Source organism: Pipra filicauda, unplaced genomic scaffold, assembly GCF_003945595.2.
Source record: "Pipra filicauda isolate LSUMZ 115617 unplaced genomic scaffold, ASM394559v2 scaffold157_size4220110_pilon, whole genome shotgun sequence".
Lineage (NCBI taxonomy): Eukaryota > Metazoa > Chordata > Aves > Passeriformes > Pipridae > Pipra > Pipra filicauda.
Window position 1 is genome coordinate 2,929,236 of NW_024104073.1, and position 24,813 is coordinate 2,954,048.

The 24,813-nt window shown below is 35.4% G+C and overlaps 1 long non-coding RNA gene across 1 annotated transcript; it reads right to left on the reverse strand.

The window, feature by feature from the left end:
- Nucleotides 1-17,449: 17,449 nt before the first annotated feature.
- Nucleotides 17,450-21,054, reverse strand: LOC120322820. Its single transcript, XR_005562748.1, has 3 exons — nucleotides 21,020-21,054; nucleotides 18,533-18,795; nucleotides 17,450-17,484 (listed from the first exon to the last, which is right to left on the reverse strand). It is a non-coding gene; the product is annotated as an uncharacterized LOC120322820 (long non-coding RNA).
- Between the last annotated feature and the right edge of the window lie 3,759 nt (nucleotides 21,055-24,813).

A 24,813-nucleotide genomic window follows, 5' to 3' on the forward strand; every position in this document is an offset into this window, starting at 1 on the left:
TTTTTCTTCTAGATGCAAGAAAAAAAAAGAAGAAAAAAAAGTAAACTTTCATTCTGTGGAGTGAATATTTATAGAAAATAACTAATGCAAACAACTATTTTGTTATTTTTCAGACAATATATACTGTCAAATATTTGTTTTACTTCAGCCATACTTGCAGTTATGAGTTTTTGGAAATATGAATCTATATGGAGTTGTAATGTAATTCATATATAAAAAGATACTTTCAGTTTTTAAATTAAAGCTTGGTCTATAATTGCATCTGGATCTCAAAATCAGTAATATAAATCCACTTTTTCAAATTTAATTGAATACTTGCTTGACTAAAACTTATATATCAACAGAATTTTTTGCCCACCTACTTGAAAAGAGCAAGAGAACGAATTTAGTCATATAATGCTTTATATAATACATAACCTTTATAAAAAGGTAATTCAAGAACTGTAAAAAGTTTGATTACAAGTAGGTTTTATGTTACTAAATAAACAGAAATCTCACCATAGTATGGGACAGATTAAGTCCAAATTAGAGCTTAAGTTCTTTGAGTAACATTTTATATGTTATATGATTATTACTTACATACAGACTTTCTCATTGATGTTCCTGTTGATTAAGTATTTATGGTCACTGCTTTTTACTGCTCTAACATCAACAATGTCCAGGCCTGTTACCCTTTATTACATACAGTCAGCTGATGTACTATATAGCCACTGGCCCATGACAAAAATGGACTGTACAATCAGAACAGTAAGAAAATCAAGTTGATATAACTAACAATTTTTGACATCTGATTTTGATGGAAATAGGACTATACATTTAAATCATCTGTATTCAAATACTAAAGAGGAAAATTTATTCAGAGTTTGTAATATTTTTTAAATTGCATATCAAGAGTTAGATAGAGTTTTCGTATCCCATGAGGAAATTTTCAATATATATAAAATCCAGCAGTCTGCTACTTTGTCCTTTTGGACTTCACATTTTGTTTTTGACCAATGAAGACCTGTGTGCAGTCCTTCAAAGAGGATTGATGGCTGTGGGAAGAGGAGAGGTATCTATCCTTAACCAGAACAAGTCCCAAGAGGCAACTACTACATCTTCTAATACTTTATTATTGGTTAATCTGGGGGCTTCTTTCACTCAGATGAAATAGCTAGAAGGATGTCACTGCACAAATCAATACCTACTGCCTTGCCATTGATGTGCCTGCTACCTTAAACAACAACAGCTGTGTCTATGATCATCTCGGAGTTGTTCAGGATACTAATTGTAGTAAGCACACTACTCCTTCTAACAAACAGTCTGGGAAGATGTTGGCCTTCTAATACATACTTGAAGAGCTTGCTGCACACTATCCAGTAGCCTTTGCCATCTAATTTTCTGTCTTTACTGTTTCCAAAAGGATTTCACTCCCATTTAAATTAAAATTCATCTTTATTTTTGGCTTTATGTTGAAAAAATAAGATATTAACTTATTAATAGAAGTAGATGCTTGCAGTCCTTACACCATACTGAGATTAAGAAGCAATGTTTTTTACGCAGATTTAATTTTTTCTTATGGACTTCTTAACCTAAAATAATAATCCAGCACTTTTTAAAGCATTACATGGGAATGAGTTAAACATACATTGAAATTCTTCAAAGTATGTTGTTGGAGTCAATGGGTAGACCTAAAATGAATGGGGATCTCTTGATATTCAGCACAAATTTCACATTCATTGTAAAAATAAATGATATACAAAGATAAACTTGCATATGCATTTAAATCTCACAAGATACAGAAAACTGCTCAGCTTTGCCTGACACTTCCAAACTATGCTTCAGCTTCATCTGCATACAGCATCAGAGATGTGCTGCTCTGCTATTATATCCTAACAGAAAACATGACATCTCCTATCAGAGGTAAGACTGCCTTGAAACATGATCACTGTTTAGCAAATAAGGTATCTATTTGCTGGTGAGGCCACACCTGGAGTACTGTGTCCAGCTCTGGGCCCCTCAGTTCAGGAAGGATATTGAGGTGCTGGAGCAGGTCCAGAGAAGAGCAACAAGGCTGGTGAAGGGACTCAAGCACAAGTCCTGTGAGGAGAGGCTGAGGGAGCTGGGATTGTTTAGCCTGGAGAAGAGGAGGCTCAGGGGAGACCTCATCACTCTCTCCAACTACCTGAAAGGAGGCTGTAGCCAGGTGGGGATTGGTCTCTTCTCTGACGCAACCAGTAGTAGGACAAGAGGACATGGTCTTAAGCTCTGCCAGGGGAGGTTTGGGTAGGATATTAGGAAGAAATTTTTTACATAGAGAGTAATCAGGCATTGGAATGGGCTGCCCAGGGAGGTGGTGGATTCACCGTCCCTGGAGGTTTTTGAGATGAGACTGGATGTGGCACTTAGTGCCATGGTCTGGTAACCACGGCAGTAGTGGATGAAGGGTTGGACTTGATGATCTCGGAGGTCTTTTCCAACCTGGTTGATTCTATGATTCTGTGATTGTGTGATTCTATGTCACATTAGGGAGCATTAGTGCTTTATTGAAAGGTGGTGAATGAGTATGGTAGGAGTGAATATTGGTTGCTATGGGATATTTTCATGGCTTTTTCTTGTGGGTTCACTGGGAGAGTTTACTTAACTTAATAATACAGAACTTCTAGTTCTCATTACACCTCTCTAGCTATGTTTTAACCTCTTGAGTTTCCCTCTGCTCACTGCTCGTTCTCCACAAAGCCTTTTCCTCCGCACTGCCCCAGGAGCAACCACTGCTGAGTCATGTCCTGCTGCCACAGTCCTTCAAACACTACCACACTCTACCTCACTTTTCTATCCTGATTACTGCACATAACATACCTGTTATATTATTTCTTTTTTTAAAAAAATCTGCTAGTGAGAACTTAAGGGAGTATTCACATAGTGGAGAGCAGGGACTAGATCTGTAGGAACAAGCCCTCTACACTAATACCGCATATTAGAAACTCACATGCCTACTGAAATATCTCAGATTACTTAAATAAACCTCTGAAGATGGCTAAACAGGCTGTGGAAAGGGCAGATCCACTTTAAAAAAAGCATTTGACATTCAAAAACCATTTTACTGTGACTCTCAACAAAAAGTCCAAATCAGCCATGTCTGCCACAGGATAAGAAAGTCTGTCCTCATATGAATAAATATTTTTTAAAAAATTTTAAAAAAATCACTTTCATGGTAAATGAAAATGAAGGTCAAATAATTCCTGGGCAGAGGAGTAGATAGCTCAATATATTCAGAAATTATCTGGAAATAGGGATGGATAGACTACAGGGATGAAGTTTGCTTAAGATACTATTTAAGGAAATGAAAAAGCAATAGTTTCAGAATGTAGAGTCCTTCCAATATCAAAGGAGGTGAAATTCAGTGCAGTTAAATGGATGAAGCACGTGAAAAGACCCCATAACTTTCCATGTAATGAGGACATCTGATCTGATTACTGCTGCTCAGGAACAAAACCTCACGTCCTTTAACCAGATATTTCTACAAAACATAATTTCAAGTATCAGACACAGTATTAAAAAAAATAAAAGCACCAACGATGCTAGAAACTGTTACAAAACCAAGACAATTAAAACAAAAAGCGTCACTTTTGCAGTGCTTCTACATTCTGAACAACCTATACATACACATTCTAGTGTACACTAACTTAAGGATTTTCTCTAGAAAGTCAAGTATTTTCTCCTAGTACAGAAAAAAAAGAAGAAAGTTCAGAGAAAGAAAACTGAAGATGATATGAAGTAATTTTTCTCCAGATTGAGATACGTGTGATTGAAAACAAGTGTTAAAAGTTGGGAAGCCCTTGATTTTCAGTCTAGCACAACCAGAAAATTTAATAATTAAGATCTGCTTCTAAGGTCATTAGAAACTTGTCTAACCCACAGAGATAAGAGAAATTTCCCTTCCTGTCATATATCTGACATACTCTAAAACACAAAATGGGAGACTCTTGGATATTCCAACTCAGGGTCAGTCAGAGGCTCTCTTTATAATACTAATTCATGAATGAACTACCAAATGAATAAAAATATAGTTTTTCACATCCAGTGAAAAGGAGAAATGAAGAATCAGGCTACTGTGTACTACAACAACTTTACTAAAGTAGCTGCACCTGAACTGGCTTAGGGAACAGGAATTGGAAGATGAAATCCTCATGCCAATGAAGTAAAAAATTTGCCACTGACTCCACTGCAGCTAGATTTATCCAAAGCAATGAAATCCCAGTGGAAACAGACAAATCAGGAAAAGATGTCTATAATATGAATTACAGCTGAAAATGAATTACAGGCTTTTGAGGAAAGGTTGAAGAAGCCTTTCCAGAAAAGAATTCTGAAATAAAAGAAAATTGTAGTAGTAGATGCTTGCTTCCTCCCTGCCCTATTCAGCAGCTAAATAAAGACAGTCTTTCAGGGCCAGACTTGTACAATGCCACAGCATTCATCTAACCCTGCTCCTATTGGAAACAATCCATTGTCTTCTAAGCCAAAAAAATTCCAAAATGAGTATTGCATCTTTTAAACATATGTTTGGTGTTGCTTAAATCAGAAAATAGGAGGAAACCATGTGAACTAAATTAAATGTATCTGAAAACTAATAGTACTCAGCTAAACCTGAAGTTAGTAACAGCATATCTAACGTTCTTTAAAAAAGTAAATCATTCATCAGAACTCTGGAATAATAACTTCTAAGAATTCCTCCATTTCAAAATTGAAGCAATGATTCTCAGGTTGGCAGAGTTGGCAGAGGAAGTACTACAGTTTGTGAAAGTACAGTGCAAATGATGCAATATGTAGATAACATATTAATGACAGTGCACTGATACAAGGAAGAACTGAGGGTTCAGATATGAGGGTCCCTTTTTAAAATCCCTCTATAGTTAAAGAACTCACAGGCATTCACATTCACACTTTTTATAGTAGGGGACTGAGAGAGAGACATTTAGCAGCTCTTGAGTGACCGCAATATTCAGAAGGTAAAGACTGCTCTTGCCTGGTAGGTAACTCGCTTTTATTTTCATTTCCTGTTCAGGAGTGAGATTACTGTTTGGGGAGAGTTAAATCTATTTCAGGCATAAGAATCATTTATCCCTGGAGGTGCTGAGCTTCGATTAATAGCTCTTGGATTCTTCTTATTCATCTTAACTCTAATTTGTGCTGCTTGGCACTAAGGGTCCAGTTTGTTCCTTTCCTCATTTTCAGTTCTCCCTTCCCCCACCCAGCACAGTGTATCAAAGAAAGCTTTCACGCTGCCACCTTAGTTTGGGTATATATTTTCATGTAAAGTTAATGTTCAACTCTTGATTCCTCAGTATTTCTCTCAGGTTGAATGTCTTACTGATACTACATAACTTTTTGATGTTAATGAATGTCTGAAACAATGTTAAATCAGAAATATATCTGCTCAACATGTTATTTTTTAAAGCTAGCTATAAATCACATATGACATCCGTTTCAGTATTTGATGTCTCTCGATTTTAATTTTTGTGCAATAAAATCTTGGTACATTTACCACTTGTAAAATTATAATTTTATATATTGAAGCCATTTGCAGCTGTAATACAAGTACAGATTTAATCCAGAACTCTTAAACCTCATTTATTTTGTACAGTTCAGAACTCAAATCAATTTGCTGAAAATCTGATAAATACTTAGGGCTAGAATCTACTCTGAGTGCGCATCTCACACAAGAGGGAGATTTTGGATCACCTTTTATTTGATTGAAGCCTAAACAAGAAATCCTTAACGTGACCCCTGCATTATCTGATGCTTCAGTTATTCCACATAATCGCTGCTCACCTCTACTTTTCCCTAACCTTGATAAAGTCTTCAGCCTCAGAAGGAGTGGAGGGGGACCAAAGGCCTGGCTACACCACCTTTTTTAACTAGCTTGAAATATTCATGAATTCAGTGTGCAACTTACTTTCTGTTAATCTAATGGTTTTTCATTACGACAGAAGAAAACACCTTAAAAAATCACAGCTATGTTCAGCCTTGTCAAATTAACATCAACTTGCCAAGATGATATGTATATTAATTATTATATATACATACATGTATGTGTGCACATACACAAATGCATATGTATATCAAAGCCCTATGCAGCAAATGAATTTTTTATAGAAACAGAAATACCTATTAACTGTGTATAGCACTTAAGAATTTCTGCCTAACCCTCTAGCATCTTTGCTTTTGATTGTTCATAATAGAGCTTGATTCATAGCATCTGTCACTCCTAGGCATCATAAACACTTCTTTGTAAGATCTATGGCCACTGATCTCCACAGCCACCACTAGTATCTTATTACCAGTTCAGATGTAGACCTTTCAATGGAACAAACCCATTCGCTAACTTTAGAAAATATACTGCAGACAGGAATGGGCAGCAGAGTTGCCTCAATGTGATATCTAAGGATCCTCTGGCTTAGTGGAATCCTCAACTGGCACAGAAAATGCAAAAACACTTCTTTAGGATTAATTTGTTTATCTTTAGCAATGCAATTGTTGTTATACAAAATGAAGACTGTTCCTGTTCCCAGACAGGTTTTCTATCTTTTTTATGCATACTTTAAAAGCAGGAATTGTAAGAAATTCTGAGATTATAATTCAACTAGAGGCATAAAAACCTATTCATAAAAGAATTAAAAATACCAGAGTTGCTTTCAAAACTAGAGAGACAAATCAAACGGGTACTAGTTAAAAAATTCAAAACATTTAGGATTAGTCACTTTAGAGAAATGTAACATGTCAGATGAAAAATTAACATGATGAAAACATTAAAGGAAAATATTGACAGCTGAAGAAAAAAAAAAGGAAAACGTGAAGAGGTAAATGAATGCATACCCAAAGGTTGCATGTGCAATCTTGCAATACATATACAAGGAGTAAAAAGTCATTGAGGATGAGCTGGAAAGTCCAAAATGTAATCAAAAGTAAGGAAAAAGGAAATATGAGGCATAAAACATCAGCTACACAGCAGTACTGAGAAGATTAGAGAATGAAGTTAAGAGAGGGTGCAAAAAATGATAAGAAAATTAAGGGTAGAAAATGAAAAGCAGATTGCATGAGGGTTTGAGATAAATCAGAATTTTTTAAAGTACATGGAGAAGAAGAGGTCAGCAAGGAGGAAAAGAGTAGGACCTCTCAGAAATGGAAGTGTAATTTATTCACAGAAGAGGTAGTTACTGCTATCAGTTTAAACAAATCTTCATATCAATTTTCAGAAAGGAGGATATGGAATGAATACTAGAAAACAGTCATACATTTTGCATTTCTTGGGTTATAAAGAGAAAATAATGAAAGAAATTTTATCATTCAATGGAAACTGATGAAGCAATTGTACAGTGTGTTCAACTGGACTGCCTGGATCTGATTTAAAGTATGGGGTTTTGGAATAGAGTCCATGGTTTTTGCAGCACTAAGCACAATAACAGCCTACTATAAATAAGTCATCAAGTTTGATCAAACTCTGAAAATAAATGAGATGCTGAGAAATCTCAAAGTAGATAGGAGAAAGATTTTGCTAGTATTACAAAAAGCTTTTGGGAAGTAACATTTTAATATCTGGAAACAGGAAGAGGTAAATAAATCCAAAATTTAGATAATCCAACATATAATTATAAACTATCTTGTTAAATTTAAGTAACACTTATTGTATATGTCGGAAACTAATGCAACTAGTTCTGCATCTGTAGGGATGAGATTAAAAATACCATTATATATATATACATATATATATATATATATTTATATATAACCTCTTGTTAATTACTTTTTTATGGCATAGAGCCCAGAAAACACTATTAAGGTCAAGGACAAAAATGTATTTTATAATATAGATAAATAATCAATTTGTAAGTACTTTCATTATTGTTAACTTCCATAATATTAAAGACTTTACAAAAATCTGATTAATATCTTTATTTGCTATGAATTTCTATAATATGTTAGAAATTTGTGGCTGAAAGAAAAAAGAACCCCATTGCCTTTTAGGAGACTGCACTGACAAGGACAGTGAATGAAGAAATCTACCAACTGATTAAGAGTAAACACCAAACAGCTGCTTCATCCAGCTGAGGAATTCCACTTTCCTTTTTCATATGTTTTCTGAAATAACATGGAAAAATGATTTAACATGACCAGAGAAAAAAAAATAACAATAATCTTGTCCTGGTAACTTTGTCAAAACAAGGAATTCCTTTAGAAGGGATTTAACACCAGAAAGTAGTCACAAGTAATTGGTGGGATGCTAAAACACAAATACCAAGGTAGACCTGTGAATATTTCCAACATTTTGTAATGTATTTGCCTTTCTTTCTCAAAGCACCCATAGAATTGGAAAACACGTAAAATTAAATTATTTGTTTTTTTCTTTCTGATGCCTAAAGACCAGGAATAAAGACTTAAACAAATGTGAATTCTAGCTTTTGCATAAAATTTTTCATCTTTTCTGCTTTGACACATTCATCCTGAAAATATGAACTGACACAAACTCATTGTAGGGGTTGCATTGTTTTTCTTCTATATATCTAACTTTATCTGAAACCAGAAGAGGCAATGTTCAATTTATGAAAATTGCAATCAATCATTTCTTCATTTCAAATTACTCCAGATCCTACTGAGTACACATTTCTTAACTGTTCCTAGTTTCTTATATTCCAGTTCCTCTGAACCAGCAGGAAAATATTCATGTAGAAAGTAAATAGAAGAAAAAAGTCTGGAAAACTAAATTTATAGAATTGACTAGGCCTTGGAAATTTATTTTTTTTAAACACTAGGTAATCTTAATTTTGTTCCAGTGAGCTGACTCCAGCAGATTTACCCATGTATATCAAGAAATTATGACATCCTTCTGCCTTTTATACACCAGTGATTTTGAACTTTTGTAATTCTTTCTCTTTCAACTCTCTATTCCCCTCCACTGATCCTTTACACCTTAAGGGCCACTCTGACCTCTCCTTACCACTGGGTCTTATTTGCTTGTCCTTAGTATTTGTAATGGCGGTGCATCTCACCAAAAAGAAATGAAGCAGTGCTTCAGAACAGGGTGGTTTGAATCTTGTGCATATTTTTTTTTTCCAGCTGATCTAACCAAGAATAGTTCATTCTGGAAAAATAACTTGAATTTTTCAGAAAAAGTCTAAATTGTTGTGTTACCAATTTCAAACACCCTTAAATACTAAGTTTAATTACTGGATTATAAGATTAAAATAGCATGAAAGCAACAAGCTGCCTGAATGTCTGTAATGCATTGATACAACTGACCTATTTATGTTTTTAATGAATATATTAGGAGAAGTCTCTACACAGAAAAATATTTAGGTGATATATGTTCAGTGTTGCAGTGGGGTTGTATAGGCAGGTTAGACAGCTGGATGAATGAAAAAGGGGAAATACTATCAACATCTACTGTTTCTCATCATTGCCCCACTTACTTCAATTTCCCAATTCTTTCACCTGCTAGCAATTTGGTCACATAGTAATAAGAAGCTGTGGTTTACATCTTAGGAAGTCTAGTACTTTTGTTTCTTCATATGCTATTTATTTTACTTCTTCCATTAATGTGAAGACACCTTTTCCTGTTCAGAAAAAAAAAAGAGTACTGACAATAATTCAGAACTAGTTTAAAAATATATTAACTGAATAGCCTAGTATTAACATCTCTAAAACATGTTAAGAAATTATTTGTTAGGGTTACCCTTCACATGAGGTAGGCTTCAATTCCACATTACCTTTGGCGATGTAATTCATTTGACCTCAACAAAGCTGTTTAGCACCTACAGTATTCTTTCTGGCTTCTAGCTGCAACTCCCAAACCCCCAAAACCTCCAAAGAAGAAACTAAATATCTGTCAGTTCTGTGTATGTGTTCTGCTCTACAGAAGTCTAATGGCACAAGGTACTCAGACTAGCACAGGATTCAATTGTATGTGCACCCATTCAGTGCACTCCCACTCCAGGCTTTACCAGTTACACTGAGTCCACTGACTCCTTCGACTGAAATGTATGTTGAGGTACCTGGCAGGACGAGCCTTTCCTCAGATGGAATCACAGCTGCAGTCCACTTAGATTTGTCATTTGGAAAGGGACGTGAATGCTTGATCTCATACATGAGAAAGCTTCCTAAAAGGAGGAGTTCTTTCAGTTGTTCACAGAATATAATGCTCACTATTCCTGCCATCAAACCACGAATGAAAATGGTCAGCGTGTTGAAGTCTAAACAACACAGTTTTCAGTAGACTTAGAAATCAAAATCATTCTTTCTTTGCCAGGACATGTTATTCCATACTCACAAAAATCAAAGTTGTGTTATTCTTTGATCATTATTAATACATGGATGGGTTATTCATGATAAAGTGGATTTTTTTTTAATTTTTTGACTAATGGGAATTTCTTGCAGGATTTCTTCACAAAAGAACTTTAACAAGACCCAGACAAATGATCTGCAAGAGTACATCTGGGATAATAAAAAGGTGTAAGTGTTTATTCTAGCTGTATTACTTGAGTCTGTATAATGATTCCAAGACATTTTCCAACCTAAGACACACACAGATTTCTTTATCTAGTGTCGCAAGAAGACATGAAATCCTTTTTAAGCAGTGAGGTAGTTTCTAACTTTCTGTGTTCAGTATTCTTCTCACACTTGTTCTTTTTTCTCAGTTGCTTTATATTACTTGCTTTTCATCTAGTAGATTGTTTCTAACATCACAATATTTGTTATATGTATATATGGTCATGTATTATGACAGATAGTTTCATTCACATTCACAGAAATATTTATTAAAAATAATGGTAGAAAATATATTTCTTTGTGTGTATGTGAAGGTTTAAACATATTGCAAAGATAATGAAGAACGCCCAAATATTTTGGATAAGATTTATTGGGAAAGTTGTGGAAAAAAAAATTCCTTGACGTATGATTTTCTTTTTTCTTCTGTTTTTGGGTAAAACTAAAAAGCTATGAGAAAAGGAAAAAGTGACTGGCCAGAAATGACAGGTATTTCTTGGAAGTCAGAAATTATAGACAAAAAGTGAGAATTTTCAAATGATGAGTTAAAACTTCCAAAGGAAATTAAACCAGAAAGTAATAAGTTTTGTAGTTGTATTAATAACAAAGAGAATGAGAATAGAAGTGGGATTGCTCTGCAAGGACAAAAGAATAGACATGAATGATAATCTGAGTAGAGTCTTCAACTAAATGAACACTTTACTCTGTTTCCAATTTGGGTGATAATGTAGAAAAGGTGGACATAAGGAATAAGAAAAGAAGCAGATAAATGAATATGTCCTTCCATCTGAGTAGGAAAATCTTGACATACACATATTTATGGGACAGGATAATCCCCATCCAAGAACAATGAAGGACTTAGCACAAGAAATTGCAACTTAAGAAGCAAGAATGTTTAATAAATCTATCTCATTCAGTACCTTTGACCAGTAATAGGAAACGGGATGTTTACTGTAAGGAGGAATCAAAGGCATCTTGGAGCTATAAAACCTGCAATAGAACTTAAACTGTATGTACAGTCAGGGGAACACATGTGGAAAAATAGAGTTAGAATCATACAGGCAAAAAGTAAATGAGATTTAATGAAACAATGGTGCAATTAAGGTAAATCACCTCACATTAACTGGATTATTTTCGTTGATAAACAAACTCTGGAAAATGCAACAGATGTAATCTACCGTAGAATGGTTTGGGTTGGAAGACACATAACGGATAATCTTGTTCCAAATCCCGTACCATGGGCAGGGGCACCTTTCACTAGACCAGGTTGCTCAGAGCCCCACCCAACTTGGCCTTGAACACCTCCAGGGATGGGGCATCCACAACTTCTCTGGGCTACCTGTACCACTGCCTCACCACCCTCAGAGTACAGAATTTCTTGCTAATATCTCATCTAAACCTACCCCCTTTTAGTTTAAGAATCTTGCCCCTTGTTTTATCACTACATGCCTTTGTCAAAAGTCCATCTCCAGCTTTCCTGTAGGCCCCCGTTAGGTACTAGAAGGCCACAATTAAGTCACCCTGAAACGTCCTCTTTTCTAGGCTGAACAATCCCAACTATCTCAGCCTGCTGTCCTAAGAGAGGGGCTTCAGCCCCTTATCATTTTTGTGGCCTTCTCTGGACTTGCTCCAGCAGGTTGATGTCCTTCTAGACTTCAGCAAAACTGTTTATATGGTTCAACTGCAAATTAAACCATAGAAGATAGGCTTTAGAAGAATTCTTCTGTTAGTAAGACATTTTCCAAACGACTTACAACAATTTGACAGGATAGTTTAGACATTGTTAAGTGAGTTTGTCCAGTTTTCTGCGTTGGGAAAGATCTTTGGTAATATTTTGTTAATAATTTTATGCAAAACTGGAGATATACTGACAAAAAAAAGGAAGAAAGACTTCATTAAAAGCAAACAGGAGATCACTGAGGAAGAATGGAACGGACAAAAGGACTCCACCTGGATTTCAAAGGTCCCAGAGAACCCATGCTGATCTGCTTACTGACTCTTAAGGAGAAATCTGCTGAAGACAAGTAAACGGAAACAATAAATTTCATTAGATAATGACAGATCAGAATGGATGCATATATACACACTCCACAAGTCAATGCTTTAGGCAGTAACTTAATTTATTCTAAATGGACAAGGCCTGCTACCATTGGCACAATATTCTCCTTAGACTCTGCTGTCCTAATATGAATACCCTGTCAGTCCTCAGTCAGATATTCAGAGAAAGCAAATTTTGAGAACACAAATGAGAGCAGAGAAGAATACTTAGAATTATTATCAGACTAAAAGAGCTTGTCTTTTTGATTCAAGCAAAAATATTGTGACAGTCAAATACAAATCTGTAGGTATAGCAGTAGGGTAAACATTAGAGAAAGAAAAAGGAATATTAGGCCAACAGCAAATTTGGTGCATTTATACAAGCAGTTTAATAATTAATCCATTGATTGAATAGCAGAGGAGATCTTAGGCACTACATAAAACTCTTTTTTAAAATTTTTTACTCCCTAATTGTTGCAACTTCAAAGATATCCCAAATGACATAAATCATGCTAAAAACAAACTCATGTATAACATAACAAATATTTAAACAAAAATCAGTCTTCTGGCTAATCATTCCTGTTAAAATTTTTAAAATGCATGATTAATGACTGATAAAATATCTACAAAAAGTGTCACCTTGTAGTTGTTGGTTTTGGATTTGGGGGAAAAAAAAGGAAAGTAAAAGAAAATTAAAAGGGAAAAAACCCAAAAGTTAATCAGAAGGCAGTCTTTGTTTATCAGACTAATGATCATATATCATGTTACAGCATATATTTCCATCATACAAAATTACACCTTCTTAAATTAAAGTTAATTAAATCTGATTAATTAGAGTAAAATAATTCTTTAATTACAAATGAGGCCTCTATTGTTAATGTGACATTACTTTTCTTCAGTATTATGATAGAGGCATTATTAGACTAAGTGTTTTTTTCTTTAATCTTTATCTACACTTCAACTACACTGTATTTTCAAATTTAGAGGCAGTCACCTCTTCAGTGACAGAAAAAAAAGAGAAGACCATAAAACCTCTAACAGAAAACCATGTTTGTAACTTATACAGGGCTTTGCCTGTATGTACATAAGAGAGGAAAGTAATGAGAGGTACAGCTGAAAGAGGTGCTGATCTACTGGGAAACCAAGAGAGCTGACTGATATAGTGCACTTGACAAGTCACTTAATAGGAGTACCACTATGTATGCAACACTACAGTGATATGTTACACTGCACATAGCTGAAATATGTAACACCAAATGTGTCCCTGGAAAAGACTATCAAATCTTATGTTCTTCCAGCTCTTACAGGTAGCTAAGTCACATAATAATAATATTGTTTGGTTATTTGATATCAGTCATTTCAACACAAAGCAGTCACGGGATCTAGTTCATGAATGGTTTTTACATCTAGAATGAAAATTTTTATCATAAAATTAAGTCACAGGCTGCTAACACATCTGCCTGTACGATAGGATAAGGCTCAGAGCCTGGCTGATAATATTGCTTACAGGTGCTTTTGACTGGATTTTAAGTCCCTGATTGCCACAGGATTTGGCATACCAGTGGGCATGTAAGGTATCAAGGAAGCAGAAAGGTTGCTCCTGAGGAATCGTGTTTTATTCAAGTGGCACAGATGTAGTTGAAGGTGTTCTCAAGGAGCAAAGAAACTCCAGATGATAGGAACATACTGGTCTCTCTCTGATAGAAGTTATATAACAGAAGTCTGCACAAGACTTCAAGTAGACCCTATGTTTCATGACAATTTTACTTCTAAAATAGGGAACCATTTTTTTTCCCTCTTACTTCAGCTCAAATTTGCACCTTCACCAGAATGTGGCTCTAGTATTTTTACCCCAGATTAGTTCTCAGCTGAAAATCCACATTTACAAATTTTACCTCCACCTATCACCCGAGACAGTCAGAATAGAAACATGACACTAAGATTTTCCAAGTGAGTCAGACTTTGAATTGCATTTTTAATTTGATTACTCCTAGAGGAGAGAAGAAGCTACAAGGGTATATATTTGCTTCAGTTTTTAATACTTTTTTATTTTTATATGCTTTAATTTATTGGGTATGACATACAGATTTGATTTTAGTAGAATTTTTGAAAAAAAACTAAAGAAAAACCAAACACCAAAAAAAAAAGAGGAAACAAAACAAAACTCATCTACATTTTCCTCAAAGCTTATTCATTCACAGCAGACCACAAGAAATGTAATATTCAATATCATTAATTTAAATTAATATTGAACAAAGTTTGTGCTATTATAATTAAACTAGGATAGAACAAAACTGTTAAGGCATTCACGGTATCACACTAACATCAATACTGTGATTTACTGCTAGACAAAGCAGAGAAACAGGTATATATAAGCACTTCAGATATCCATGTACCACACACACGGTGTCCTCTCTGAAAAACTAAATCATAGAAGTGAGAAAAGGTTCTATTACAATATTGTGATTGGGTTTTACCAACATTCTAGAAAAAAAAACCCAAAAACACTTAGAATTACAACATTTTAGTACAATATTTTAATACATAATATTTTAGTGTGAGATATAGCACAGTTAGTAAAGCAATTGGAGGACAGAAGCAGAAATATCCACTAAAACTAAGAACAAATTAATGTTCTCATCAACACCATTGATAAAGAAGATGAACATGAGCCAGACATTTGAAGGAACCCTTCAGTAAGAATAAACCCACAATCACATTCACCTGAAATTGCTTCAGTGAAAATTCCCAAACTGAAAGAATGGAAGAAGAATTGTGGTTACAGCCCAAGCCCTGTTCTTTAATGAGATAATCATTGCAAAGGTGGAATCTGCACCACTCTATTTTTTGCAATAATATTCTAGAAAAACAAGTTCTAATGTTAGGCATATAGTTTGCCCAAAATTGCTATTCAGTCTTTGCAGTAGAAAAACTCCCATTCACAATGAGAGCAACAAGAACACCAAATACTTTACTTTCTGCTAAATATTTGGAGGATTGAGCTCTTGATCAAAAATATCTAATTATTAGAGCAAGAGTGCACGGTCAGATAGATCAACTCTGCTTTTATATAAACCAAAAAAATAACCCAAACAAATCTCTATTTGAATACAAGAAAATGTTCTTCCTAGCTGTTGGATTATAAACAGTATGAGTTTGGAGTATTCGTCCTAAAAAGAGATGGTTTAATGGCATTAACACTTTTGTAAAACCAAACAGCAATTTCATAATGGCTGAAATATTACATGCTGTATTTCAACTAGGGTGAATCATTCCCTGTGTATTTTAAGTTACAATAGACTCAACTTGATGAAGTATGTAATTTGAAATTCTTAAGTTTGTAATTTGAATGATTACTTTGTCTCACTGTAAGCTGCTTAGGCTTTTTCATTTATAAAACTGAAACATTTGGCTACACAAACATGGCATCAACATAACTTGTCATACAATCCTTTGTTTTTTAATCATCTTCTACTGATAATCTAAATGATGATTAGTCTTGTCTCAGTGATTTCTTTGCTCTTCTAATACACATTTGTATTAATCCCTACTACATATTTTGATTTATTCTTAATTTTTTTAGAACTAAACCATATTAAAATCCTTTTTAAAAACAAAATGATTATAGAATAACATTTTAAATGTACATGAAATTGTGAAAAAGATTTTTGGAATGCCAGATGTTGCACTTAGTGCAGAAAGGCACATTTAAAAATCAAGTGTGGCTTAATGCCGTTTTTTTGAAGGACTGAAATTAAAATCTTTGAAGGCTGTAGAAGATTAATATATAGAGGGAGTAAAGATTACTTTCTTACTGTACTGCACTACATATACAATATATATATTGTCATCTTGTCTCAGCTTGTATAGAAATTTGACATTATTTCCTCACCTTTCTGTTATCATAAGGTTCTAGGACTTTCTGGAAATAATTCAAGGATTTTTCTATTGTTTGCCACTATGAGGAGGGCCTGGCAAGGTTTTTCAGTGGTGCTGTTCAACTGGCAGTAATGAATATTAGAAAATCGAACAAAGTGAGTGGCCCCTGGGTCTCAAACAAATTTGAATATACAAGCTCTCTGCTCATGAAAAGAGAGTCAAATCCTGTCACATAAAGCTTGATGAAGAGCTGTTACTGTGCCGCAAATGTTAGCAAAGAATGTTGTGTCTCCCTAAAAAGACATTGAATATCCAGCACTTTAAATTAGGTCATTATGCACATGCTGGGTATAAAACTTGCCACAGAAAAGAGTTAAGTGAGTTTTGCCTAGTTTGGCTAGCACACCTTTGTTGGAACAGTCATTGTGTGAGTTATATGAAGAAACACTCTGCCTAGACAGAGCACTGTAGACCAGCTGATTTGGAGCACTCAGTCTCTCTATAGATTTCTTTAGGGGCCACATACCTGAACAAATGGCTTTAAACACTTAAATTACATGCAGTAAGCTAAAGTTACTCAGAGGGATAATGACAAAATTTATGAGAATACATGCAGGAGGACAGATGAATATGCAGAAAGCAGAGATACTTGGCAAGAGTGAATGCAATATCTATAGCAGCCCCCTAGGAAATTCGCTTCTTTGGATTCTGGATTCAACCAAGAACCAACATGTCAGCTCATCTCTAAGCATTCAGATAACCTGATCAAGATATATACATAGCCACCTCCATGGAGTAATATTAGCAATCATCAGCAAAATGGGAAAAAAAAACCACAAACCAAACAAAAAATAAATTAGTTGATAGTAGGTACAGTTGCAAAAGCGGAGAGACAAATTATTTTGCTTTCTCATAAGACCAAGATACTGTGAAGTTTGAACTGTGAGCAAGAGAATGCAGAGAGCAATTTTAGACTGGAACTCCATAGGATGATGCAAAGCCAGCCAGCTTTGAGCAAGCTTTCAAAGAGCAGGACTGAAGTCAGTTCATCTGTGACAGAAACAGATTTACACAGTCAATGACAGAAAAGATAAGATTACGAGCAAAGCTGTGAGGAGCCGGTTGTGGTCATTAGACATTAGAAAGAGAAGGTCAGAGGATTTATTTCAAAAAGGTGGGTTCCAAAATAGACAACAAAACACAATAGTAAGAAATACAGGTATATTGCCTACTGTACGACCAGGAAATGAAGTGAAGGATCAGAAGAAATAGTTAAAAAGTAAAAACAAGAAGGAGTATTTAATTTCTGAATGGCTGTCCAGAAAAGCGAAAACTTATTTAGAAGACTGCAAACAAATCAGTGGAAAAACATGAAAAGAGGTCAAATAAAGGATTTTAAAATTTTTTTTTCCTAAAAATTGACCAACCTTGACAGTACTTTCATTTTCAAGGTTTTTTTGGTTTGATAAACCTTCACATTTTTCCTTCCAGAAGTAATTGGATTGAAGTTTGATTCTTACGCATACAAGCATAGGCACATACAGATATGGAGGTTCTTGGTAGTGGCTCCAACAGTGGAATGTGTTCTCAGATGGGCTTAAAATAAGCATACATTCCAACATTCTCCCTACAAACTAAGCAGCTGATTGGTGTGAAATTTCAGAAAGGAAGGAGCTTTCATGTCTTTATCTTTCCATATGTACACTTTTTCTCTATTTCCTGAACTTTTTTTTCTTCTAAATAAACATACATCTTTGAATGCATGTTCTGGTTGAGATATGTACCTTCTAGTCAAATCTGTCAGATATATCTTTCTTTAAGACAGGTGTCCCCTACACAAATATAAATCTGGAGAAAAAGTATAAAGGGGAGGTTTTTTTACTTCTTTCTTTTTTTTTTTTTTTTACCATTAGAGATCTAGAGTAATTTTCCAATCATTATTAATATTTTGAATATGAATGCGTACATATTGCCCACAAATTGCCTGCAATGTCACTGGGAGAGGGGTGAATATGCTCTTGTAGCTGGTAGAAAAACAAACACACTGAGTGATACGGTGAGGAGGAACAAGGGAATGAATGAAAGTTGGTCTACTCACACAAGGAACCTTGTATGGAACCTTGGCAGAGTCAATGGCAGAAGAGCCAAAAAGTATCCATAAACTTCACTCAAAGGGTCAAGTTCACACTTCAGATATTTTGCAGAAGGCTCCCGTCAGGAGGTCCATTCGTCTAGAACATTATATCCTGTGCCAGATGCATATTCACACATATAACAAGAGGTGCAATGGTCTTCAATGCCACTTTTTACACATACAAATCCACCTCCAATTCTGTCTTCTAATTCAGTATGAGAAAACAGCTAGAACAAAAAACACAGGGGAGAAAGAGTGGTAACTTGCTGCAAAGCATAGAAAATGTTTTAAATTTTGACAAAGAAAGAGGAAATTCCTCTTTTTCACCTCCTCGTTCTCCTTCAAACAAGTCCATTCCTCAGATGTTTTACATACTCCTGGTGGCCTCCTCCTCAAGCATACAGTCCTGGTTCTGGCCAGGAGAGAGTTAATTTTTGCAGTAGCCAGGAGGGGCATGGCTAGGACCCAGAGGTTATTCTATACCACCTCACATCATTGCTAGGAGGGTTAGGGGTGGAAGGGGTCCCTTCCAGGTTAGTTGGCGTGACGGAGGGAACAGCCAGGTATTGTCAGGGATGAGCACTGGCATGCAAATCATTTTTTTCTTGTACACTCTATTATTAGTATTGTTGCTGTTACTGTTCATTTTCTTATCTCATTGCTATTTCCAGTAAATTCTTCTTATCTCAACCTGTGACCTTTATGTTTTGTGCCTCCAATTCCCCTTTCCGTTACCCCATACGGGGAAGAGGGGGTTAGGGAGAGTGAAAGAGCAGCACAGGGTTTGGAGTGTTTTAGTGGAAACACTAAACTGGGGAATGCCATTCTTAAACCACGATACATCGTTTCCATAAAACATCCAAGCTTTTCAGGCAATTTCTTCTGCAAACCCTGGCAGAACTACAGTGCCTGTTTCAGAGACCTTTTCTTAGCAAGGGACAGACAACTTCTTTATTGTGTCCTCTGAAGTATAATGGGCTAGAGAGCCTTCAGAATTTATGAGTCAGACCTGGAAATCCTGAGACTTGAAATAATCTCCCAATAAGTATTATTAGTAGGATGGTTACAGTCACTTTAGAAAAGGAAGAAAAGAAATCAACCTATACAGTTTCCTTCTGTTTTTTCACCACGGTCTTAACATTTATGTAACAGCCAACTAGCATAAAATCCTAAATTTAAAATAAACTAGTATTACAGACAGTGCTTTCATAAAATATAGAAACTAGCACAAAACTTCCCCTCCCCCATAAATAGAAATCAAATGGAAATTCAGAAGACAATAATCTAATAAGCTAACATAAATATGTATAACATACTTTTGAGGAATTCTATGGCCTCAAACTTTTACTAGTGATCAAATAATCATATAGAATCTGATGCTCACCCTTATTAATGCACTGGCAATGCAGACGGTTCCGAAAGGAAGAATAAATAATACTTGCATATCTCTTACATACTAAGTCCAAAATGGCCCTAGTGTAAATTAGGATCTGTTCTAGGATATATGAGCACAGAGACTTTGATTTGAGGTTTTTCAGCAGATGAATGTACTATTCCATAGACACGGGGCCAGGAGTAATTTCATAAGGCTGCCAATTTGAGTGTTCTTCCCCTATCGAGTTCTTCCAGGGCAATGACCCTAATCTAACAAAACATGTAAGTAGAGACTTAATTCTAATGTCAACAGAGCTACTCATGTGCTTAAAGCTAACCATATGCTTAAGGGTTGTGCTGACCAAGCATTGTATCAGCTTACTACTACTGCTCTTTAAAAGCAGTGGTCAGAATCTCTGGTTAAACCTAGCCATGTACTGAGATTTTCTGGCTCCTGATCATTCAAGTGAAGGCCTGTATGACTAACCAAATGCTGTATAATTCCCCTGCTGTATAATTATTCTTAGTCATTCCATTCCATTAAGTTCTTCATAAAATCCAACTCTTCCAGTTCAGTCATTTCTACTTTGCATGTTCAGGTAACACCCAGGATCCTCTAAGAAAATGAGAAAAATCATATAAACTAAACCTAGGTGCATATTAATTTTTAATTCATACAATTCTGTAGAAAGTAAAATCATAAAGACAAAAGGATATTTACAAAATTGGCAAGTCTTTCTGATACATTTCTTGGGGGGTTGGGTTTTGGCTTTTTTGGGAGGTTTTTTGGAGATTTTGTTTTTATTCTAAAAAGACTATTTCTAAAGTAGAAACCTATCCTCCAGATTTAGATGCTTTAACAGAAATTAAGTTATTAGCAGACATGGCTGAAAATAATGAATATTTCTGTGATATATTGCAGTGTACCAATCAATACAAATGCAAGCGACTGGAGCCATGACAAAGACTATGGTATGAGACTACTAAGAAAGACTGCAACTTGAAGTATCACAGGAAGACAAAAAATGAAACAAGAGAAAGATAGATGCTGTCATAGAAACTGATCCTTTCACTTACCATTACATCTTTTGGACTATGGGACTTCATTGACTATAAAAAAAAAAAAGTAATCTTATAAATTTACAGAAACTATTCCAAGTGTGACATTAAACATAACTCTTCACCAGACTTACTCTCATTACCAATAATGAGAAGGAATTGAAATGCTTTCAAAACTACTGCAAACAGGAATGTACATTTGCCATGTTTTAGGAATATTACCAAGAAAATATTTACACAGTGAATACCATTAATCTACCAGTTTGCAAAACGTCTATCTAGTGAAGCAGCATTCAGAGTGAAAAAAAAAAAAAAAAGAGAAAATATTATTAGTCATCCCAGGATACATTAACAATCCTCCTAACACAGACACTAATGTCTTTGAAGGAAAATTTTAAGGATTTAATTTTGTATATTAAAAGACAAAGCAGAACACAGTAGGATTCTAAAAAGTCCATGCCAGTCTTATTCTGACTCTTGGAACCATAAGAAGAGAAAAAAATCTAAACAGAGAGCAAAGCATAATATTGAAGTGTGGAGGTATTAATATAATGTTTATTACTGTTACTAAATGCATTTGTTCAACATGTTTTATTTGGTTTCTGCTTAAATTATATTGATTGTAATAAGTATTGTATTGTGCAATTCTTTTTCCTGTATCAGTGCTAAATAATATAATAGCTGCCATGAAGTGATCTAATCTTACATTATCTATTTTTTATTTTCTACATAATAAAGTAAGAAGAGAAATAATGTCATTTCAATATGGATATTTTATTCATTCATAGCTGGTATAATGGGGAATTTTTTAAAAAAAACACATCATTTCTTAAGGTGCATCAGGCCAAGATGCTTACAATTCAACTACATAAAAATAGGCTGTAGCACAAGAAGAACATTCACTTAGTTCTGGTATAAACTTTAGTAAAAGAAAACAATTTTCCATAGACAATATACCATCTGTCTCTAAACCATGTGAAAAGAAAAGCTTTTAAAATCCAGCCACTGCTAATGTGACATGTTGAAACATTAATCACCCCCTAAGGCCAGTATAATTGTAGCTCCATGTTAATTACCTAACAATTAACAGCAGTAATTTCCAAGGGGCAATCAATGAATTAGCTTGTGATTTTCCCACAGACTTCAGTCCCATACTGCCAGCCTGAATGCATATCAAACTCTGAACCATGGTTCATCAATGACACTTCTGGTGTATGAAATAAAAATTCATTTGCACCCTCACTAATTAGGCTCGATTATATCCCTATGTGTATTACAAACTCTATTCACTTGCACAAAATCTCTGCCACAGGCATTTTTCTCCATTTAAAAATTCGTTTTCTATTACATTAGAAGGTCACCTAGCAGGAAAATGTACTAATCAAGATTTTATCACTAACGAATTAAAGGGTTTTAATAAGCAAGTTTAATTAAGTTATCCTAACAAGTGATAATGGCTATCTCTAACCTATCTGAATGTTTGTGCAAGTATAGGTGTAGTATATGCAAGGTATGTATTCATAAACTTTGAAAATCATACTATGTATAGACACAAAAATAATTACAAATTAAAATATTCTCTTAAAATGTTCCCATGTTTGTTTTTCTTTATTTTTTTACTACATTTCTGTACAAAATTTTGTCTAAACTAAGATTTCTCTCTGCTAGTTCCTTTAGGAATCATATGATTCCGTCACATAATCCTGTGGTAGACTCAAAGACATCTTGGTTGAATAGGATGTTATCACCTCCTACTGTCCATGTATAAACCTGCTCTTGGTATGCAGCAGTGTTAATCTACTGATTATTAACAACTAATATAAATAGGCAAAGATGTCATCTTCTTAATTTGCTATTGATGCATTAACATCTATTATTTAAAGATTAAAAAATTAAGCACTGGGTTTACATCAAGTAGTATTATGATTCCCTTCTAACTATGTTTATGTTTTGTGAGCATCAAGAAGGGCAAATTTTGCAGCTAATCTGTTCAAGAAGCCAGAGTGGAAGGAATGAATACATTACACTTTCCCTCATTAGACTTAATCAGAATTCCAGTAGTATCACCTTTGTTTGTGCAGAGAACAAAAATGTGAATCCAATGCGCTAAATATGCATCTTTGGTTTCAGGAAAGATATTGCTAATGTGCCCTATATTCCACAGGACACAGTGCACTTAAGTACAAGGTACTACCCCATTTTCTCTCCCAATTATCTTGCCTCTCCCAGCTCTTCAGGAAAGGTTGGTTCTGTCTGCCAAAGGGAAACCACTCATCCTCATGCACTTTAAGTGGTTCACTAAAGGTTTGCAGCTCTGAACCAGTAGAAATCCAATGTCTGTTCTATAACAAATACGAAAAGGGTAGAGAACACTTTGCATCCCATTCCAGCAGGTATATTTAAGTTGTGAATGGTCATTCCTGGATTATTACCTTTTTTAATAAATGCAGTATGAGGCATCTCTAAACCAGCAGAGATGCATGTGATGAGCAGCTCTGTGTTCCAGATTGACAGTCTGATGGTCCTTCTGGTGCTTCATCTCTTCACCACTTTTCCCTAAATACTGTCTTTGCTCAGTTTCCAAGAGGGTGAGGGAAGCCCTCCTCCTGTTAAACCCAGTCAGCAGGTTCACTGAAATTAAAGTCTAGCGTAAAGTGCTGTTCTTCTAGACTCAAAGAAACCAAAAGAAAATTTGAGGGCACCTGTCAAAAGTCTGTGAGTAGACCCGCTCACAGTTTGCACCTGCATCTCTGTCACAGACCGTGGGAATTGTTTTCAGTGAGAAAAGGGAGGCACCTTTCATGTCTGTGGTGAAGAGCCAGGCTAGGAAAAGTCTCAACACTGTTGCATCTTGCTCCCTGTTATTGAGGGAGATAGTCACTTCTGGGGACCACCAGGATGATTGCTCTTGTCCTCTGGTGGTGTGTGAAACTGTTTGGCCTAAGTCCTGGGCAGGGCTCAAGAGAGCTCTGACGAGGAGCTAGATCAGAGCACATGCAAGAGTTCAGGCACCAGCAGCACTGTGGTAGCTGGAAAGCAGCAGGCATATACCCTGTGCAACTAGACCAGGTTGTTCAGAGCACCGGCCAACCTGGTCTCGAACACTTCCAGGAATGGGGCATCCACAATTCTGGGCAATCTGTTCCAGTGTCTCACCACCCTCACGGTAAAGATTTTCTTCCTAATATCTAATCAAAACCTCCCTCTTTCAGCTTAAATCCATTGCTCCTTGTCCTATAACTGTATGCTCTTGTACAATGCCCCTCTCCAAGAAAGATCCTTTCTGAGGCCTATCTTTCTTCAGCCTCACAGTCCAACCATGTCCATCTTCCATTCAACAGAACACTGTTGGGTTTGCAAACCACAGTCCCCAGTTTTAGTCTCATTGATTTTTTTAGGTGTCTGACAACACTCATTTGCTTCTGTCATTGCCAGTACTTACTGAAGTGACCATGGAAGTTTGCCATTCTCTCAGAACCATCTCTTAAAAAAGCTACATGTTCTTTCAGAGGAGGTGAAATTGAGCCAGAAAAAATGTTCAACAGTCCAACCCTGTACATCAAGGCCTCATCTGAGTCAATCTTGATGGATATTTTTCTAATATTCCTTTCTTTAAAAACAACAATGGAGATGCCATGATCTTCCTCAGCAATCTACTCTAATGCTTAGTTATTACATTCATTAGAAAGGTGATTAAATTGCCTGCTCTTTGTAGAAGAACACCCTTGCTGCTTAGATATTGCCTCCTTCACTGGCAGATCCTTCAAACCATCTCTTCTCAGTTTGCCCAAATAATTTCCTGAAGAAATAGG